At 42.2% G+C, this 18,723-nt stretch overlaps 1 protein-coding gene across 3 annotated transcripts in view; it reads left to right on the top strand.

Annotated features, from left to right (window-relative positions):
• Positions 1-18,723, top strand: part of LOC139749205 (E3 ubiquitin-protein ligase ZNRF1) — a 271,792-nt gene that overhangs the window by 2,720 nt on the left and 250,349 nt on the right. For all 3 annotated transcript variants that reach the window (XM_071662891.1, XM_071662886.1, XM_071662887.1), the window contains exon 2: positions 5,045-5,087. The gene's annotated coding sequence lies outside the window, so the exon portion shown is untranslated. The remainder of the gene's footprint in view (positions 1-5,044; positions 5,088-18,723) is intronic.

Raw genomic sequence — 18,723 nt, 5'->3', positions numbered from 1 at the left:
CACTGGTGATTATAAGACAGTAAGATGTCTGAGTTAAAATGATACTTTATCCACTGAAAGCTAAACAGAATGGGGGGTAATTTGTTTTTCTTTGCTTTTGACTGTTTGTTATTGATGATGTGAAGAGATAAAGAAAAATGTATACATGTGAAAGTGTTGGCTGACTGCCTGGTACCCACCTGTGGTGTGAGAATCTCCACATGTCCTACAGAGGAAATCGTTCATCTTGAATCTGAAAGTTTTACTTGTGCCTTTGACATCAGATAATGAGAAGTAATCAACTTTGAAAGTGGTGGTTCATGTGCTGTTTTTCTGAACTCTAGTGGATAAGCTGTGCCTCTTGATTAAGCATATTTTGTAAAGGTTGCGTAGTTTAACCTGATTATAATCAAGATTTGTTGTGGTTTTTCGCACAGTTTTAGTGGGAGATTTATTTTCATTAGTGCTTTGTGGAGGTATACATTTATATTATATTAGTTTCTGATTATGACCTGAGAATGATCAGATTTGAGAGGTAATAGGACATGCAAAATAGGATGAAGGAAATTGGCATATTGTAGTTTGTAAATTAGCATTAAGTAGATTGACATTTCATCTTTGTGTATTAGAGATAACAAGAGGGGGTCACTGGCAAGGGTTTGCGTTAGCACATTTATGTTTTGTTGAATACCTTTTGTAATAGTTTACGAAATTGATGAAAATCATTAATAGCCTTCATGCCCTTTTAGTTACACATATCCTTGATGAGTAGCTCTTGAGAGTTTAATGCCACGATTAGTATTGTGTTGCCTATCCCACTCATCTTTAGATTATTCCTTCTCCTCCACTTGTCATCCTCATCCAATCTCTCCTCTGTTACTTTTCATCTTCCTCACATCTGTGACTTTCTTGGTCTTATCCCTCTTTTCTTCCTTCTTGTCTTCATCATATGATAGATTATGTACACAAAACAGATCATGTGATTTATGTTTTAGTTTTGTAAATGGATTGTGTGAATAATGTATTAAAGTAGTGATATCTATATTTTATCGCCATCCCCTGTGTTAGCGAGTTAACGCAAGGAAACAGATGAGGAATGTCTCAACCCATCCACATATACATGTATATACTTAAACGCTTACACATGCACATATACATACATTTCAATGTATACATCCATATACATACACAGACTTATACATATATACACATGTACGTATTCATACTTGCTGCCTTCTTCCATTCCCATTGCCACCCTGCCACACATGAAATAGTATCCCCCCTAGCGAGGTAGTGCCAGGAAAAGACAAGAAAGGCTACATTCGTTCACACTCAGTCTCTAGCTGTCATGTGTAATGCACCGAAACCACAGCTCCCTTTCCATATCCAGGCCCCACAGAACTTTCCATGGTGTATCCCAGACGCTTCACATGCCCTGGTTCAATCCATTGACAGCATGTCGTCCCTGATATACCACATCATTCCAGTTCACTCTATTCCTTGCACACCTTTCACCCTTCTGCATGTTCAGGCCCTGATTGCTCAAAATCTTTTTTGCTTCATCCTTCCACCTCCAGTTTGGTCTTCTGCTTCTCCTTGTTCCCTCCTTCTCAGACACACATATCCTCTTTGTCAGTCTTTCCTCTCTCATTCTCTCCCAAGTGTCCCAACCATTTCAGCACACCCTCTTGTGCTCTCTCAACCACACTCTTTTTATTGCCACACATATCTCTTACCCTTTCATTACTTATTCGATCAAACCACCCCACACCACATATTGTCCTCAAATATTTCAATTCCAACACATCCACCTTCCTCCATACAACCCTATTTATTGCCCATGCCTCGCAACCATATAACATTGTTGGAACCACTATTCCTTTAAACATAACCATTTTTGATCGAGATAATGTTCTCGCCCTCCACACGTTCTTCAACGCTCCCAGAACCTTCGCCTCCTCCCCCAACCTGTGACTCACTTCTGCTTCCATGGTTCCATCTGCTGCTAAATCCACTCCCAGATATCTAAAGAACTTCACTTCTTCCAGTTTTTCTCCATTCAAACTTACCTCCCAATTAACTTGTCCCTCAACCCTACTGAATCTAATAACCTTGCTCTTATTCACATTTACTCTCAACTTTCTTCTTTCACACACTTTACCAAACTCAGTCACCAACCTCTGCAGTTTCTCACATGAATCAGCCACCAGCACTGTATCATCAGTGAACAACAACTGACTCACTTCCCAAACCCTTTCATCCAGAACAGACTGCATACTTGCCCTTCTCTCCAAAACTCTTGCATTCACCTCCCTATCCACCCCATCCATAAACAAATTGAACAACCATGGAGACATCACACACCCCTGCCACAAACCGACATTCACTGGGAACCAATCACTTTCCTCTCTTCTTACTTGTACACATGCCTTGGTAAAAACTTTTCACTGCTTCTAGCAACTTACCTCCCTCACCATATACTCTTAAAATCTTCCGTAAAGCATCTCTGTTAACCCTATCATATACCTTCTCCTGATCCATAAATGCTTCATTCAGATCCATCTGTTTTTCTAAGTATTTCTCACATACATTCTCTAAAGCAAGCACCTGATCCACACATCCTCTACCACCTCTGAAACCACACTGCTCTTCCCCAATCTGATGCTCAGTACATGCCTTTACCCTCTCAATCAATACCCTCCCATATACTTTCCCAGGAATACTCAACAAACTTATGCCTCTGTAATTTGAACACTCACCTTTATCCCCTTTGCCTTTGTACAATGGCACTATGCATGCATTCCGCCAATCCTCAGGCACTTCACCATGATCCATACATAGAATGAATATCCTTACCAACCAGTCAGCAACACAGTAATGATATGTATATTTCTTTTTTCATACATATTCGCTATTTCCTACGCTAGCGAGGTAGCGTTAAGAACAGGGGAAGGAGCCTTAGAGGGAATATCCTCGCTTGGCCCCCTTCTCTGTCCCTTCTTATTTAAGATTAGAAACGAGAGGGGAGGATTTCCAGCCTCCGCTCCCTCCCCTTTTCAGTCGCCTTCTATGACACGGAGGGAATACGTGGGAAGTATTCTTTCTCCCCTATCCCCAGGGATATATATATATATATATATATATATATATATATATATATATATATATATATATATATATATATTCATTTATATTTATTTATTATACTTTGTCGCTGTTTCCCGCGTTAGCGAAGTAGCGCAAGGAAACAGACGAAAGAATGGTCCAACATGTTGATACTTGTATATACGTACACGTCCACACACGCACATATACATACCTATACATTTCAACGTATATATTGCGGGGTTTGCCTGTCTCTCCAAAACTGTTGATTAATTCCTTATCACCATCGTTTAACGTAAATGAAAGATCCATGGAACAGCACACTGCAAACGAATTCACTGGGAAAAACTTTGTCTCTTTTACTTCGCTAGATACAGCCTTGGTAAACTGTTCATGTTCTAGCAAACTTACCTGCTCACCTATTTTAAAAGTGTTGCATAAAGCAACGTTAACTAATTATAACCTTATTGATCATAATATGCTTGATTCAGATCCATTGATTTTTTAAGTATATTTCAGATACTAGTTCTCTAAGCGAGGGACCGGGATGCACAATGCTCATCAGTTTGGAAAACATTTTGCCTCTGATGTGTAAGCGATGACATTACCTCTCAAGCAAAAGTATGTTTCCAGGAATATCACAAACAATGTTGTAATGTTGCAGCTCGGCCTTGGATCTTTGCCTTTGTAGATGGACTTGCAATGATTTTGAGAAATCGTGGGACTTCCCTGATCATATATATATATATATATATATATATATATATATATATATATATATATATATATACAGACATATACATGTATACACATGTACATAATTCATACTTGCTGCCTTTATTTATTCTCGTCGCCACCCCGCCACACATGAAATGACACCCCCCGCACACGCGTGAGGTAGCGCGAGGTATCGCTGGAAAAGACAAATGGCCACATTCGTTCACACTCAGTCTCTAGCTGTCATGTATGATACATTGAAACCACATCTCCCTTTCCACATCCAGGCCCCACAAAACTTTCCATGATTTACCCCAGACGCTTCACATTCCCTGGTTCAATCCATTGACAGCACGTCGACCCCGGTACACCACATTGTTCCAATTCTCTATTCCTTGCACGCCTTTCACCCACGGTGCTGCATGTTCAGGCCCCGATCGCTCAAAATCTTTTTCTTTCCATCCTTCCACTTCCAATTCAGTCTCTCACTTCTCTCCCTCCACCTCTGACACATATCCTCTTTGTCAGTCCTTTCCTCACTCATTCTCTCCATATGACCAAACCATTTCAATACACCCTCTTCTGCTCTCTCAACCACAATCTTTTTATTACCACACATCTCTCTTACCCTTCCATTAGTTTCTCGATCAATCCACCTCACACCACATATTGTCCTCAAACATCTCATTTCCAACACATCCACCCTCCTCCATACAACCCTATCAGTAGCCCACGCCTCGCAGCCATATAACATTATTGGAACCACTATTCCTTCAAACATACCCATTTTTGCTTTCCGAGGTAATGTTCTCGCCTTCCACACATTCTCCAACGCTCCCAGAACCTTGGCCCCCCTCCCCCACCCTGTGACTCGCTTCCACTTCCATGGTTCCTTCCGCTGCCAAATCCACTCCCAGATATCTAAAACACTTCACTTCCTCCAGTTTTTCTCATATATATATATATATATATATATATATATATATATATATATTATATAGATATGATATAATTGTATTATCATGTAAATTATCTGATGTTGGAACTTAGTTATTTCATGGAAAATAAGGAAATGCATGTCATTGAGTCACGAGATATTAAATGATTGAATTTTTGTTTATTTCGCTTTCATGCTGTTTCTAGGTCATGGCAGGGCATGCTGAATACTTGCTCTTATTTTGTAGGGCACTCATATCCCACAGTCTTAGCATGAGATCTTATAAATCTTTTTTTGCTCTTCCAGACTCTTCTCTTCAGTCATCCACCTTGCTGAACATACTGCTAAGGTATTTAAGATTTTAGTTTTTTTTTTTTTTTTTTTGCTGAACCTCTTCAGCATTATATCTGTCACTGTCTTGTAATGCAACTTGTTTGTCATTGATTACAGTTCTCACATGTATCTCCTCATTTGTGAATCCTTCATAAATTTATCGTATATTCCATCTTATTTCCTAAGTAACGGGTGATGATTTCAGTGCTTATGATTATAGGAGATGCATACTGCAGGTTAATCAGTGGTTGTAGCTCAATTGCATGAGAATATTTTGTAATTTATTTAACAAGTACGTACAGGTTGAGCATCCCAAATCCTAAATACTAGAAAATCGTAAACTCTTTGAACGGCGACATGACATTATAAGTGGAAAATTCCACACCTGGCCTCACTTGCCAATGCTGGGCTCTTACGCTCTGTTAGCGCTAATTTCTTACTATCGTTACCATCAGACCAACATGCAGTACTCGGTGTTTTTTGCTTCTTCTTTGCTCTGTGTGAATAAGTGTAAGAAATGATTACTTTTCAGTAGCATATGAATTCAGAGTCAGTAATGAAGGTGATGCCAGACAACCGCAGATTGTCCACATGGTTGGCTGACGTTGTGACACACCGTAGCTTTCTTATGGTTCAGTGTTACCCAAACTTCAAGCGCAAAATTATGAAAAAATATTGTATACATTACCTCCAGGCAATGTGTATAAATTGTATATAAACATAAATGGATTTTGTGTTTAGTCTTTGTCTCATCCTCACGGTATCTCAATATCTATTAACCATCATGGCAAATTCTGTGTTTAGTCTTTCTCCCATCCTCAGGGTATCTCAATATCCATCATGGCAAATGTTGAAAACAGGATGGTATGGAAACAGACGGGTTTGAGCTGAGACATACGTTTCGACCGGTCATCGGTCTTCCTCAGGAGATACTGATTCCAGCATTCGGCGGGACTGTGTTCCCCTGTAAGGGATGCTCACCCTGTCGGACGGTTTGGCGTGTAGGATCGCTCGTCCTGCAGCCTCCACCCGTTCACAGCGATCTCCGCTGCCTAACGTGACCATCAGATTAACCCATACATTGTGTTAACTTTGTTCTTAATCCCTTCCTTTCTTACACTGTCACTAAACGGTTTGTCAGCTGTCTTTAATTGCCTTGGCGTCGACCGTTTAGTTATAGTGTGAGAACTTACATAGAGGAAGGGATTGAGAATAACGTTAACACAAGGTTCATCTGCTGGTCACGTCAGGCAGCGGAGATCGCCGTGAACGAGTGGAGGTAGCAGGACTGGCGATCAAATCAGAGAGCTACACGCAAAACCGTCCGACCGGGTGACCATCCCTTGCTGTTGAACGCAGTCCCGTCGAATGCTGGAACCAGTGTCTCCTGAGGAATACCGTTGAACGGTCGAAACGTTGAGGTGTGTCTCACTTCTAACCGGTTTGCTTCCATACCATTCTGCTTTCCACATACATCATTACGTATATGACAATATTTCAAAATCCGAAACACTTTTTGGTCCTAGGCATTTCAGATAAGGATACTCAACTTATACTATATCAAAAATATAACTGTAATCTAATGTATTATTAACTGAATATTGATTTCCACTGCATTTGTATTGTAGTAAGATGAAACAGTTGTAAAAACGGATGAAAAATACCCATATAAAGATTGGGTGAAACATCCTAGTTCGAATCTGTATTGGTCCAGAATGTCCTTTGCGCCCACTGGTGTTTAGGACGACATTCGGAAGTGGCCCACTCGATAAACCTCCCAAGTCGCATCCCCCACTTTGCTATATCCATACCCACAGTTTCCAGTCGGATGGCCAGTGTGTTGCTTTTTGCATCCATGTCTTCCATTAGAATGGATTGCTTCGGTGCGAGCGGCACCTTCAACACACACACCCACACTGGCAGTTTTGCTTTGGTAAAATTCAACCACTTCAGTTTCAGTTGTAATAACTCTTATGTGTTATCCTCTGTACATGCTGAAAAGTACCTGAGTCCGTGTTATGCTCTGTTCATGCTGAAAAGTTACCTGAGTCTGTGTTATGCTCTGTTCATGCTGAAAAGTTACCTGAGTCTGTGTTATGCTCTGTTCATGCTGAAAAGTTACCTGAGTCTTTTCCTGTTTAGAAACATCTTTGCCTTATTCAGTCGTATTTGAGATTTACAAATATTGTAAAATCGCCTTATTTTTGTCGGCCCCAAAGATTGTATTTTTTTTTTATACAAAACTTGCAGATTTTGTGTGCTGGCTCATACACCATCTCAGTCATCACCATTTTGAAATAACTTCACCAAAAATATTTCTCTGTCATCAGCATACAGACTATATTCCCCAAAATATTTTCATTTTGCATAATTGAATTTCTATTATTCATATTCCAAGCAGTAACTGAATTCCCTGGTCCATGCACCAGCCATGGTGACGGAACACTTTTTTTTTTTGCTCTATAAATGCCGTGCCCTTGACCAGATAGTAGTTTAAATGTCTTTGAATTATTTTAATGTCTCCAGAAACCTATCTCTCCTGGTTTTAAAACGACGTGATTGTTTTACAGCCACATTACTTTCACCTGTTTTCGTTTAAATTCATGTAACCCTAATGCACGTTTATGTCACAGTTAAAGCAGCCTTAACTGGTGTTCCTAAGGTGAGTATGTAATCTCTAGGTGTTTTATCAATTCGACTTGAAATCTCACTGTTGAATAATTATTTGCGTGTTGTGTACATAATCGTTTGTCACTCGCCTTTCCCTCAGGTCTATACAGACTCATTCACCTTTGTTGTCTGCTTTCAGTTCTTTTTGTTTTCCTCTATAACATCTGTTATCCCAGTGGCTCTCGTTTTCCTCGAGTCAGTCTTACGTAGGCATTATCTTTTATCTCTCTCGTCCCTGGTGCCTCTCCAGTATTACGTATGCATCATCTTTTATCTCTCTCGTCCCTGGTGCCTCTCCCCAGTATTACGTATGCATCATCTTTTCTCTCTCTCGTCCCTGGTGCCTCTCCAGTATTACGTATGCATCATCTTTTATCTCTCTCGTCCCTGGTGCCTCTCCCCAGTATTACGTATGCATCAACTTTTCTCTCTCTCGTCCCTGGTGCCTCTCCAATCTCTTGATTGTCTTTTTGTTCCGTGTTCAAACCAGATATTTACAAGATTTGAATGTCCAACTCTGGTGGGCTTGACCGGCTGCATGACCTTGCCAGTACTGCTGCTGAGGTTAGTCGCTGATGGTGTTGGACTTCACACAGCAGACTGTGCAGACTGCTTGCCCAGAGTAACCGGTGAATTTTACTGTCTGTATCACCGGGATATCACTTCCTCGGTGCTCATTAGGAAGTCTGTTTTAATGGCAGTGTGTCTATCTCGATGGAAGACGTACCGTCCGATGCAGTCGTGAAACGTCATTAGGAGGGTCTTTTAGACCCCTCCTCATGACGTAAGTTATGTGTGCATTACGTAAGGTATGTGTGTGCAATATCTTAAATTTCAAATTTGTTACACTGAGAGAAGGACGACTTCAGCCTGGGTTGATAGATGTCCATCTCCTTTGCTGACTTGAAATGGCATCCCATGTAATAGATGTCCATCTCCTTCGCTGGACCTGAAATGGCATGCCATGTAATAGATGTCTGTCTCCTTCGCTGGACCTGAAATGGCATGCCATGTGTGCAGGGTTTGGAGTGATGAGGTAGGAATGTATTGATTGAGGTCGGGATGTTTTAGTTGATTATGGAATAGGGTATATTGTAGAGGTGTGTGGGTGGATAAGGTATGGTATGAATTGTGGGGTAATGCATTTGCTGTGCGTGGGATGATGTAGTTGGGAATGCGGCCCGAGATGAGCAGGTTGTTGTCGTGTGTGTGTGTGTGTGTGTGTGTGTGTGTGTGTGTGTGTGTGTGATGAGGATTTATGGATGTGTGGGGTGAGACAATTGGGATGTGTTGGGTGACGATGTAGGAGTGAATCATTGCGGTAACCAACCAAGGGATCTTCGGTTTAGTTAATCGTGTTCGAGTCTGTTGATTGCGGGGTTTTGCACGTCTCGGGTTGACGCCGTGATGGTAAATATAGCGATGAATGGGATGAATCAAGAATGTGATGAAGAACGCAATGTCTGGATCTCTTGGGGAGTGTAAGGACGGGGTTTGTGTGTGTGTGTGTGTGTGTGTGTGTGTGTGTGTGTGTGTGTGTGTCTCGAATGCACCGTCCCGTTTTCATCACATGGCTAATGATGGAAGACAGCAGGCTAATTGGCTCGCATGGGAAGCCATTAGCTCCGGCCGCCTCCCAGTCAGTTCTCAAATGCCTCCGGGTAAGGCGTCGGGGGTTGGAGTGGGCCGGGGTCTTTTGTTCTTCCATTTGATCCCACGGAAGAGACATTCTAGTCTCATGACGTAGGAAGATTAATCTCAGTGTGATTCAGTGGAATCTGGAGACTGATGGAAGGCTCCAATATATGATAACTTATCCCGGGATGATTGGATCTCCAGCACATAAAAACTGGTGTATGGATGCTGAAATTATATATATATATATATATATATATATATATATATATATATATATTGGAAAGGATCACAATTTTGCGCGTGATCAAGATATTCCTATGAGTCCCCATGGACTCATAGGAATATATATATATATATATATATATATATATATATATATATATATATATATATATATATATATATATATTCCTATTAGTCCACGGGGATAATGAAACACGATAAGTTCCCAGCTGCACTTTCGTGTAATAATCACATCATCAGGGGAGACACAAGAGAGAAATATAACAGTCAGTTGATATACATCGAAGAGACGAAGCTAGGACGCCATTTGGTGAACATATATATATATATATATATATATATATATATATATATATATATATATATATATATATATATATATATATATTGGAGGGAAGGTGATACTGTGCCAGTGATCTGCAGGCACGGGGACGCGAGAGCAGAGTTCATGCGGGAGCTGATGATTTTGCATCGTTACTTTTTGCAAGCATTTGGCGGCAGTCCCTCGCCATTTTTATTTCACCCATCCTGACAGTCTTGCTAGGCACATCAATGTGCCACCGCTCCCGGTACCGTAGACGCCGATATTATAGTCGCAACGTGACCGTAAAGCATTGAGAAGTTTTCATTATGGGAGTAATCCTGTTACGAGTAGAAAGTGAGGAGAGTGAGTGGTTCCACGTGAAGGCCGGTCTGCGGCGGGGGTGAGAGATGTTCACGGTGGCGGTTTCATTTGTTAGGGATGGGGCGGAGAGGGAGGTAAATGCAAGAGTCGTGGAGAGAAGGTCGAGTATGCAGTCTCTGGGGGATGAGTGGGTATGGAAAGTGTCTGTTGCTGTTTGCTGATGATCCAGCGAGAGAATAACTGCAGAAGTTGGTGACTGAGTTTAGAAGAGTGTGTGAAAGGAGGAAGTTAAGAGTATGATTTTAGTAAAAGTAAGTTTATTACGTGTTAGAGGGCTGAGGGATAGATTAGTTGGCGTGTGAATTTGAATGAAGAAAAACTGGAGGAAGTGAAGTGTGTTAGCTACCCAGGAATGGACATGACAACGAAAGGAACCATGGAAGGGGAAATGAATTATAGGGTGGGCGAGGGGGCGAAGGTTCAAGGAGATGTGAAGAATGGCCTCCCTTCGTCTGTTCCCTGCTACACCTCGCTAGCGCGGGAAATGGCGATCAAGTGTGTGTGTGTGTGTGTGTGTGTGCAGTATCGGAGGGAAGATGATATTGTCTTCAGTCCCGGGAGCGGTTTCTAGTATCTTGTGGCACTGGGCGGTCTCGAGAGTAGACTTCGGGTAAGATCTCACGATTTCGCCTCGCTTTTGCCACCCTAACTTAACGCCAACCCAACCCGAAATCGGGGCGCGTGAACTCTGCTCGTAACAGTCTCCAAGCTTGCGTGAATTAGGGTCCGGTACCGTGGACACCGATTGGCGCTACGTGACCCCCAAAGTTTGGATCGCTCGTGTCGCGGTGGCTATGCTGCCGATAAGTCTGATCTGGTGAGTCAGACGGTATTGCGCCAAATGGTTTTCCTTTTTATCCACTTTAGTAATGGATTTATCACTTTATGGATGGATTTATCTTTTTATTAATGAATTTATCGTTTTATTCCGTGACAAGAGCTTTTGTGAATGTGGACATTCGTATTAGTATAATTTGTGATGAACGAAAATGTCAGTCGTATATACTCGTCTATAGTTCGAGTTTCTAAAACCAAATTTTTATGGCAAAAAATTGGGGAGTCGACCTGTACATGGGTAATAGTTTCGTTAGGTTGAAATCCGTGCATGATGGCAATGACCAGGAGCAACTTTTAGCTTCAGACATGAAGAATATTTACCAGTTACTGCCAGTAAAGGATGAAAATTCAAATTGTATACTAGTTAGTGGTAACAAGTTGTGCAGTGCCTTCAGCAGATGAAGCTCACCAAGTTACAGTTGGGTAACTTACCTGACAACGTGCTTTTAGTTGTCTTTGTCGAAGTTCTAAGCTCAGGCTAACTTATCAAATCATATATACGGTATCGTAGTACCCACAGATCTACACAAAGAGAATACTAGTAATAAAAACCTTTTCGATGTTTCACTTCTAATGTAATGATCCACCTCAATCTCTTATTGCTTACAACGGTACACGAACCACCACTATCTGTTGAGTGTTGACACAGTTGCCATGGCAGATTTGCATCATTAGAGATAGCTCGACCAAATGTAAGTTACGGTATGGTGGTGGCACAGGGCAGTTTGAGACATTGAGTATTCATTTTTAAAAGTTCATTCATAGATACATCAATCTTTGTTCATTGAATTTGAAACATCAATTTTTGCTCATTAGATTTGAGACAAAAGAAAGTTACGATACGCAGGGGGTGCCAGGTGACGACAGCACAAGGATACCGTTCCTCTATCAAGGAATTGAGTATTGAAATTGAGTTGATACCACACTTCTGAATATTTTCATTAAAATTCATCAAAATCTTGGTCGTCTTCAGCAGCAAATAGCTCTCCTCCCCAGTCCTCCTCTCCTGGAACAGCATGGCCACATGGGTCCACACCATCCTCACCTATAGGATCGTCAATATCTTCATACTCGATCACACTGTCATTATCATCATAATCCCACAACAAGTCACCTTCTGTTCCATCAAGAGCATCGAGATCCCTCATTTCTTAAAGAGATTTCAGCAAGAGCATCGAATTCCCTCATTTTTTAGAGATTTCACCACAGTTTCTGGTGTGATTGTATCCCGGGCCTTTACAATCCATTCACCGTATTAATGTTGCTAGTGACGGAGCTAGGATGTTGCCTCCCTCTGTATTTGTCCTCATCTCCTTCCATGATCATCCTGTTGTTCCCCTATACCCTCATCGCATCTCTGAATGGTTTGTTTTTGGGGGACAATCATCCAGTGGTTGGACGAGACTTTGTTATTATCCACAAGGAATCACAGCTGTATCTATGTTTTCTTTTTTATGATCCCAGCAGTAACTGTCAGTAGGATGTGGCCGAAGCATATGTCACACATTAAGACTTTTCTTTGCACAGTTCCCCTGGTCGAGCAGTACCCCCTCTCCTGGTCGTGCAGTCCCCCTGGTCGAACAGTACCTTTGGTCGTGCAGTCCCCCTGGTCGATCAGTTCCCCTGGTCGAGCAGTCCCCCTGGTCGAACGTTCCAAACTTCCTTCAGCCATATTTGTCTGCCGCCTTCATGCTCTCATCCTTTCTGGTGCATATGGATGATTATATCTTTTGGAAACTGTTGATTTTCCATCTTTTTTTTTTCAGATATTACCATAGGCGTCAGCTTTGTGACGTCAGCCATACTTGATAGCACAACCATGGAACTTGATTTTTCATGTCCGGTAGTTTTAACTAAAACTTTTTTCTCTTTTTTTTTCGCCAACTGTATTCATTATACTTCCAGCTAAGGGGCGCTACAGAAATGATATGGATTTTGATGAAACGCATCCTTTGAGAACTGCTTACATTCGATGCGATTGATTTAGAGTGTTGGGGGAGGAGAGATGATATGTTGCTGTTGTGCTTGACTTAGAGTGTTGGGGGAGAGGTGACATGTTGATGTATGTGACATGGTTAAGAACGCGTAAAGTACGCAGGCTGCTAGATGTAGCGCAGCCTCTGGGTGTCGGAGCCTTGATCCTGGGGTAACTACAGATAGATAAGATAGATATGAAGAAGAAAAAGTTACCAATAAATAAGATAGATATGAAGGAGAAAAAGTTACCAATGAATAAGATATATATGAAGAAGAAAAGGTTACCAATGAATAAGATAGATAAGAAGAAAAAGTTACCCATGAGTAAGATAGATATGAAGAAGAAAAAGTTACCAATGAATATGAAGAAAAAGTTAGCTCAAGTTACCAATGACTATGAAGAATATGAAGAAAAAGTTAGCTCTAAATAAGATAGGTATGAAGTAGAAAAAGCTATTCCTTTGCAGTCAAGCAAGTTGCCCACCACCATCTCTACCAAGTTAACCACGATGGACTTCACTGCTTGAGGTGGGTGAGGGTCGCATGTTTGACTTGAGCTTGTCAACGAACACACACACACACACACTGTGTGGAAGGCAGTATGGTAGACTAAAATGGAATTGTCTGAATATACGGCGTGATACGTAGTTTCAATGCGTCTGTTTATTTTTTTTTCGTCAGTGCTTGACCTTGATGTGGTTACATGTATCATGCATCCTTGCTGGGTGCCATTTGTGCTGGAAATAAATAAAAGGCTCTCAGATTCTCTCGTGCAGCCTAGATAAAAGGCCCTCAGGTTCTCTCGTGCAGCCTAGTAAGCCGCTGGAACGCACGTACGTGCGTGCGTGTTGTGCTGTGGTCGAAGCGCGAGCCAGGCGCAATCGGTTAAGACACTTTCGCAATGGCAAAAGTCCAGCTCGTCTGGTAATTTTGATGTAGAGTTGCGTCATTTTCTGCAATTTTCGCTTCGCATATCATTTTTCTTATATTATGCACTATCTTTTTCAGTCTTGGTAGTTTATAGTATTCGCAAATGAAGCCAGGTTTGCCCCCCCCCCTCCTCCCCCCTTCTGTTTACATATGCCAAATGCGCGGGAAAATCCGCTCGCATGTTTGACGTCATTTGTAAATACGCGTATTGATTGACGAGATTTTCTGACGTAAATACATGGTGTGCGAGCTACCAGTCCGGAGAGAATGAGCCAAATAGCGGGAAATATTGATGTCGAGACTTACACCGTAGCCTCATCTCTTTTTGTAAACCGTCTTGCAGATAATTGTGGTTGTTATTTTTACACGAAATGTCGGCTCTCTACCTCCGTACCTCTCCAAACCACACAGCTAGTAAGGAATGTTGCTTGCGCTCGCTTGCTGTACCTGCGTGCTTGCATTTCTGTGTAGCAGGTAACGCGTTCTCACTTTTAGCACATGGATTAATCATGCATCTGATAGTGCAAGTAAATCCATGTGATCTCGTGCATCAAGTGTGAGGGAATTGAAAAGCTAAGATTACGTTAAATGCTACTAGGTTTGTCGTAGGTTATGTTGAAGGTAGCTTAGTGCAGTGGAATAAGTGAAGACCCACCAGTGTCGGACGTGGGATAGGGCTAGTGCGTTTGATCGGAGAGAGCCTGGTAGACTAGGGAGCTTAATGTGATGGAGTAGATGAAGTAGATGGAGTAGACTGGTGTTTGATTGGAGACCCCGTTAGACCGGTAAGGGTAATGTGATGGAGTATAGGAAGGCCTTGTTGGACCTGGAAACTTTAGAGTGATGCAGTGAGACGGGGAAACGTCTTTGTGATGGAATTGTGAAGTACTAGTAAGATGGGGAGGGTATATATATATATATATATATATATATATATATATATATATATATATATATATATATATATATATCGCTGGGAATAAAGGAGAAAGAATACTCCCCACGTATTCCCTGCGTGTCGAAGAAGGCTATTAAGAGAGGAGGGAGCGGGGTGCTGGAAATTCTCCCCTCTTTTTTTTCTTTTCAAAACAAGGAACAGAGAAATGGGCCAAGTGAGGATTTTCCCCTCTTAGCCTCAGTCCTCTGTTCTTAACGCTACCTCGCAAACGCGGGAAATGGCGAATAGTATGAAAGAATACTTCCCACGTATTCCCTGCGTGTCGTAGAAGGCGACTAAAAGGGAAGGGAGCGGGGGGCTGGAAATCCTCCCCTCTCGTTTTTTTTTTTTTAATTTTCCAAAAGAAGGAACAGAGAAGAGGGCCAGGTGAGGATATTCCCTCAAAGGCCCAGTCCTCTGTTCTTAACGCTACCTCGCTATCGCGGGAAATGGCGAATAGTATGAAAAAAAAAAAAAAAAAAAAAAAAAATATATATATATATATATATATATATATATATATATATATATATATATATATTTTTTTTTTTTATTCATTTATTTATTTATTTATTTATTGACGTGAAAGATGAATGCCTTAGAGAGAACTACGAGCGTTTCGTTCTTAATTGCTGAAATTTTACGTCGTCGCGTAACTCAAGCTTTGTCATTGTAAGTGGAGAAATGTTGAACGTTGACGTCACCCCAGGTTCTGTCAAGCTTAAAGATCTCCTGATCACGCATTTCAGAACCGTGTGTCGTGAAATTAAAGCGTCAGTGTTGACGTGTAGTAGACGTAGGTCACTGCGATACTGACGCAGCTAACTTGAATTACGTCGGAGTGAACGCAGACCTTGGAGAGGTCGGCGTAAGCAAGCTCGTCAGAAGCAACGCGGAAGACGAAAAGTAGGTCATGAGCATAAAACGTTGAAACTGACGCGTTTATTCATATACCCCCCTCGTCATCCCAAACGTTTTAATGACGTAGCCCACAGGTTCGTCCCAGTAGACGTTAGCTGTTGTACGACTCTTGTCTTTGGCGGCCTTACCTTTATGTGACCCGGGTCATCTTACCTTAGGGTCGTCCCGTTGTATTTCAAGGTGTCGTGCTCAAAGGGCCAGTCTGGCGGCGATATGTTTTTGCCTTCGCCGAATGGTATGGACGCTTCCGTCATCTTCACCGTTGTCGTTCGGTCGCTTTCGAGGTGTCTCGTTGCCCCACCCCCCAGCAGACGCGGCGCGATAGACCAAGTCATTAACATTGTGCAACGTGAGATTATGCAAATCCTCGTAATTAGTATTCAGTTGCGGTACGCGAGTTTCTCTGGGAAATGCAAATGGTGGGTTTTATTTATTTGTATATGTTTATATTTTTTTTTTTGTTGCGTTAAGCGGTGTTTTGATTGATGCCAGCTGCCCAGAAGCCTTTAAGGTACATATATACTTAGACCTAAGGTCCAGGCGAGGTATTCTAGCCTTCACACTACTTAAAGAAATAAGCAGTTACGAAAGATGCATTCCCCTTAAAAGCAGTAGAAGAATAGGATTCAACAGACCAAAAGGCTTTTCTCTCTACTTGCCACTTCCTCCGGCAACACGCCGGACGGAAAACAAGTAGAAATACCTTGCAGGAGTAATATGCCAGAAGGACAGTTTTACAGGAAAGTCATAAGGTAGAATGAGCTTGAATACGTCATACATCCCATCACCAACGACTCCCATACAAAGACAGTAATCAGGATAAACTTGAGCCCCGGTCTCTCGACTTACCGTGTCTGTGTATTATTCCTGATGTTGAAAAATGCTGCGATAATTCTTCCTCTCTCTCAAAACAGGTGACGTGGGTTAATCACTATTGGTACGTTACCGCACCACCAGGGCGGCCAGGGGTCTGAGGGATCGGCGGTGGAGAAGGTGGCATAATATACCACTACGTTATAATGACTCAGTGAATTATTCATTGAGTGCGACGGTACGACGCTTTGGTGTGGTGCCAGCATGCCTAAGGGTTATGCCCTCGTATTCCAATGTCGTGCCATCGTGTTCCGTGATAGTACTGTCGTGGTCAAGGGTTGTATGATCGTGGTCAAGGATTGTACGGTCGTGGTCTAGGATTGTATGATCGTGGTCAAGGATTGTACGGTCGTGGTCTAGGATTGTACGATCGTGGTCAAGGATTGTACGGTCGTGGTCAAGGATTGTACGATCATGGTCAAGGGTTGTAACATCTTGGTCAAGGATTGTACGATCGTGGTCAAGGATTGTACGGTCGTGGTCTAGGATTGTACGATCGTGGTCAAGGATTGTATGATCGTGGTCAAGGATTGTACGATCGTGGTCAAGGATTGTACGATCATGGTCAAGGATTGTACGATCATGGTCAAGGATTGTATGATCTTGGTCAAGGATTGTAACATCGTGGTCAAGGATTGTACGATCGTGGTCAAGGATTGTACGATCGTGGTCAAGGATTGTAACATCGTGGTCAAGGATTGTACGATCATGGTCAAGGATTGTATGATCGTGGTCAAGGATTGTAACATCGTGGTCAAGGATTGTACGATCATGGTCAAGGATTGTACGATTGTGGTCAAAGATTGTACGATTGTGGTCAAGGATTGTACGATCGTGGTCAAGGATTGTACGGTCGTGGTCAAGGATTGTAACATCGTGGTCAAGGATTGTACGATCGTGGTCAAGGATTGTACGATCGTGGTCAAGGATTGTAACATCGTGGTCAAGGATTGTACGATCATGGTCAAGGATTGTATGATCGTGGTCAAGGATTGTAACATCGTGGTCAAGGATTGTACGATCATGGTCAAGGATTGTACGATTGTGGTCAAAGATTGTACGATTGTGGTCAAGGATTGTACGATCGTGGTCAAGGATTGTAACATCGTGGTCAAGGATTGTATGATCGTGGTCAAGGATGTAACATCGTGGTCAAGGATTGTACGATCGTGGTCAAGGATTGTAACATCGTGGTCAAGGATTGTACGATCATGGTCAAGGATTGTATGATCGTGGTCAAGGATTGTAACATCGTGGTCAAGGATTGTACGATCATGGTCAAGGATTGTACGATTGTGGTCAAAGATTGTACGATTGTGGTCAAGGATTGTACGATCGTGGTCAAGGATTGTATGATCGTGGTCAAGAATTATATGATCGTGGTCAAGGATGTAACATCGTGGTCAAGGATTGTACGATCGTGGTCAAGGATTGTAACATCGTGGTCAAGGATTGTACGATCATGGTCAAGGATTGTACGATTGTGGTCAAAGATTGTACGATTGTGGTCAAGGATTGTACGATCGTGGTCAAGGATTGTATGATCGTGGTCAAGAATTATATGATCGTGGTCAAGGATGTAACATCGTGGTCAAGGATTGTACGATCGTGGTCAAGGATTGTAACATCGTGGTCAAGGATTGCACGTTCGTGCTCTTATAAGCCACATACCATCGTGCTCAAGAATTGTACCACCGTGCCCAAGGGTCGTGCAGTCATGGTTAAGGGGCTGTATTTGTCATGCTCAAGGATGTGGCCGCCTTGCTTGAGAGGTGTTGTACCGTCGTGGTCAAACATATTACCGTCCTGCTGGAGAGGGTTGTACCGACGCGCTCCGTTGTCGCACCGTGGTACCGATGTGGGAGGGACGGGTTTGGCTGAGCCGTATAATGCAGTGGAAGGGGATTTGTGTGTGTGAGGGGCGATTCTCTCTCTCTCTGT

The sequence above is a fragment of the Panulirus ornatus genome, chromosome 6, assembly GCF_036320965.1.
Source record: "Panulirus ornatus isolate Po-2019 chromosome 6, ASM3632096v1, whole genome shotgun sequence".
Classification (NCBI taxonomy): Eukaryota; Metazoa; Arthropoda; class Malacostraca; order Decapoda; family Palinuridae; genus Panulirus; species Panulirus ornatus.
Note: the sequence above shows the minus strand (reverse complement) of the source record. Positions and strands in the feature narration are given on the sequence as shown.